Below are 4,345 nucleotides of genomic sequence, written 5' to 3' on the forward strand. Positions count from 1 at the left end.
TCACAAAAAAAGACCTGCAAAATCCTGGATGGACTGACATGCACTAATTTGCAATATAGCCTAAGTTGTTACCTTGGCTTGTATAACATATAAGGCTTAAGCAGGCAGACAGACAGGCAGAAAACAAAAGAAGCACAGAATGACAGCAGAGAAGATGCTGAGACAGATAGACAGCAAAGCATGGAGGCAAAAACAATGGCTAGAGCAGAGGCACTGCCTTCAGACATTTCCAGAGTTTCTTGTGTCACAGCCTGAATTTAAAATAGATTAAAATTGAGATTTTGTGTCATTGGCCTACACACAATTATGTTTTTAGACATTTTTACAAATAAATTAAAGCTGAAATGTCTTGAGTCAATACGTATTCAACCCCTGTGCTATGGCAAGCCTAAATAAGTTCAGGAGTAAACATTTGCTTAACAAGTCACATAATAAGTTGCATGGACTCACTCTGTGTGCAATAATAGTGTTTAACATGATTTTTGTAAGACTACCTCATCGCTGTACCACACACATACAGATAATTGTAATGTTCCTCAGTCGAGCAGTGAATATCAAACAGATTTAAACTCAGTTACCGGAGAGGAAGAAAACCACTCGGGGATTTCATGATGAGGCCAATGGTGACTTTAAAACTGTTACATAGTTTAATGGTTGTAATAGGAGAAAACTGAGGATGGATCAACAACATTGTAGTTACTCCACAATACGAACCTAAATGACAGATTGAAAAGAAGGAAGCCTGTACAGGGTAAAAAAATCAATTAAAAAAAAGATTTCTAAGGCACTAAAGTGAAAACTGCAAGACATGTGGCAAAGAAATATCCTGAATACAAAGCATTATGTTTGGTGCAAACACATCACTGAGTACCAATCATCCTATTTCCAAGCATGGAGATGGCCGATGGGTATGCTTGTCATCGGCAAGGATTGCAGAGTTGTTTTTTAGGATAAAAAGAAACAGAATAGAACTAAGCACAGGCAAAATCCTAGAGGAAAACCTCAGTCTGCTTTCCAAAAGACACTGGGAGACAAATTCACCTTTCAGCGGGACAATAACCTAAAACATAAGGCCAAATATACACTGGAATTGCTTCATTGAGTTAGCGACGTGTACAGTGATGTGGGCTGGTGTGGATAAAATTCCAGGGCCGAATTCTTGTCCCAGTCTGCCCCTGGGTTAAACTTTGGAACTCATCAGGGTAAAACACTAAGGTAATACTTATGATTGCTCAAAGTGAGTATTGTGATCTGATTAGTTTCACTTCAAACACCCAGATTTATTTTGTAATTTTTTAAAACGTAAAAGCGTCTGCTAAATGGCATATATTAAGTGTACTAGAGTACTACAATTTTATTTATTAGGATCCCCATTAGCCTACGGCCACTAATGGTGACAGCAAGTCTTACACTGCATTCAGAAAGTATTCAGACCCCTTGACTTTTTCCACATTTTGTTACATTACAGCCATATTCTAAAATCGATTCAATTGTTTTACTCAAACTACACACCATACCCCATATTGACAATGCTCCGTTCATCTTTCCCTCAATCCTGACTAGTCTCTCAGTTCCTGCCGCTGAAAAATATCCCCATAGCATGATGCTGCCACCACCATGCTTCACCATAGGGATGGTGCCAGGTTTCCTCTAGATGGGACACTTGGCATTAAGGCCAAAGAGTTCAATCTTGGTTTCATCAGACCAGAGAATCTTGTTTCTCATGGTCTAAGTCATTTAGGTGCCTTTTGGCAAATTCCAAGCGGGTTGTCATGTGCCTTTTACTGAGGAGCGGCTTCCGTCTGGCCACTCTACCATAAAGGCCTGATTGGTGGAGTGCTGCAGAGATGGTTGACCTTCTGGAAGATTCTCCCATCGGGTTCTTGGTCACCTCAATCAAATTTATTCATAAAGCCCTTTTTACACCAGCAGATGTCACAAAGTGATTTACATAAACCTAGCCTAGAACCCCAAACAGAAACCAATGCAGATGTAGAAGCATGGTGGATAAGAAAAACTCCCTAGAAAGGCAGGAACCTAGGAAGAAACCTTGAGAGGAACCAGGCTCTGAGTGGTGGCCAATCCTCTTCTGGCTGTACCTGACCAAAGCCCTTCTCCCCCGATTCCTCAGTTTGGCTGGGCGACCAACTCTAGGAAGAGTCTTGGTGGTTCCAAACAACTTCCATTTAAGAATGATGGAGGCAACTGTGTTCTTGGGGACCTTCAACACTGCAGAAATATTTTGGTACCCTTCCCCAGATCTGTACCTCAACACAATCCTGTCTAGGAGCTCTACGGACTATTCCTTTGACCTCGTGGCTTGGTTTTTGCTGCCATGCAGTGTCAACTGTGGGATGGTATATAGACAGGCGTGTGCCTTTCCAAATAATGTCCAATCAATTGAATTTACCACAGTTGGATTCCAATCAAGTTGTAGAAACATCAAGGATTATCAATGGAAAAAGGATGCACCTGAGCTCAATTTTGATTCTCATAGCAAAGGGTCTAAATACTTATGCAAATAAAGGTTGTTTTTTTCCCCATAAATTTGCTAACATTTCTAGCAAAACTTTATAAACTTTTTCACTTTGTCATTATGGGGTAGTGTGTGTGTAGATAAAAAAATCAAATCCATTTTAGAATATGGCTGTAACATAACAAAATGTGGAAAAAGACAAGGGGCCTGAATATTTTCAGTATGCACTGTATTTAAAAACATTAGCATGTGGTGTGCATCTGTCAGTTACACATACATGTTAGTACATACACACATGTAGGTTACATGGGGAGAAGCATTGTGTTGCGAGGTGTTGCTTTAAAATGGCATGGTTCAATAAATTGTTTAATCTAACATGTTTTAGCAGGAATGCATGATTCAAGATACTTTGATGTGCAACATAAACCAGTGATTGTCATGCAATATTTGACTGTCAAAATAGTGTTTATTCATTTGGGGCTAATTCACCACCTGAGGAAGAGGTGAGCTAAATCACTAATTCTAAATTTAGCCATGTAATTGATGACTAAAAGTACATTTCATGTGTAGGCCAATGCACTCACCGTGAATGGCCTGTAGATATAAATCAATGGTTCATAAATAAAATGTAGACCTACAGAAAGCTGGGACTCTTCAACCGGAACAACAGTGGTTACTTTCAAAAGTGATTGCATTGTACAATCAGAAAGCGCACTGTAAACAGCAGAAACTCTGTAGGGGGCATACTTGCTTAGACAATGGTTTAAACCATTGGTCTAAAATGGCGAGCTGCTATCTTTTCTCATAGGCCAAAATTAGCCATGATGCTTAAGACAGCCAGCTGAGCAGAAAATTACATTCGTTAGCGAATCAACCTATCAGAGACCTTAAATGGCAGACCCACCATCCAATCGCATGGTAATAAGACAACTTTGTGTCATCGTCTTCAACTTTTACATGTTGTAGTCAACTACAAGTAATTTAGTCTGTCGTGGTGGAATGATCCACTGAAGTGATGTTGTCGTCTGCGATTTTGAAATGGAGAAAATCCTCCACTGCTGGTCCATGAGTGAGTGAAGTAGCAGATGAGCAACATGCTTATGAAACCTTGTACACGTCTTAAGTAATTTCATCTGAGTGACTCCAAGAAGCTCCTTTCATTATTGATTTGCTACACTAAAAGGTTATAGCAAGGAGGATACTATCTGGTGTGAAGGTGTGCAACGTTCAACCTATCTAAAGACCATCTAGTAGGCATGCCTATATCAACACCATTTTTAGATACGATAGGCTAACGTGTCCCAAAACGGTGTTATTAGCTATGCTGGCGTATATCACGTCTATAACTATGAAGCTAGGCCAGTCAGTCAATAGCATGTGCTACAGGAAAGCACAATCAGTTTTACAACTTGTGATGCCAGGTTGGCCAATGAGAAAAGAGAACAGCTAGCCATTTTAGATCCTTGTTTAAACCATTGGTCTAAGCATGGTTCACAATTTGGAAGCCTTACCTATTCATTCAACCAGTAGGACAATATAATTAGAGTTAAAAACATGCGAGGGGGTCACTAAATGACAGCAATGCTGACAAAGTAATCCAACTAAGAAAATTACATTCTGGGGGGAAATCTGGGTTGATCATTACAGTACTTTAACGTAATGCCCATTACATGTAATCCATTACTACCAATCCGTGGGAACGACAGTCTCCTCCATTATGTTAGGTGGAAAATAAAGGCAAACATGAATGATTTCTCAAAATCACACGCAAACCAGAATGCACCTCTGATGTAAAATCCTGAACTTTCCCTTTAACATAGTCTATCATAAATAATGTATATAATGCATTTGTGTAACACACCCATCAAC

Source organism: Oncorhynchus keta, chromosome 10 (assembly GCF_023373465.1).
Source record: "Oncorhynchus keta strain PuntledgeMale-10-30-2019 chromosome 10, Oket_V2, whole genome shotgun sequence".
Lineage (NCBI taxonomy): Eukaryota > Metazoa > Chordata > Actinopteri > Salmoniformes > Salmonidae > Oncorhynchus > Oncorhynchus keta.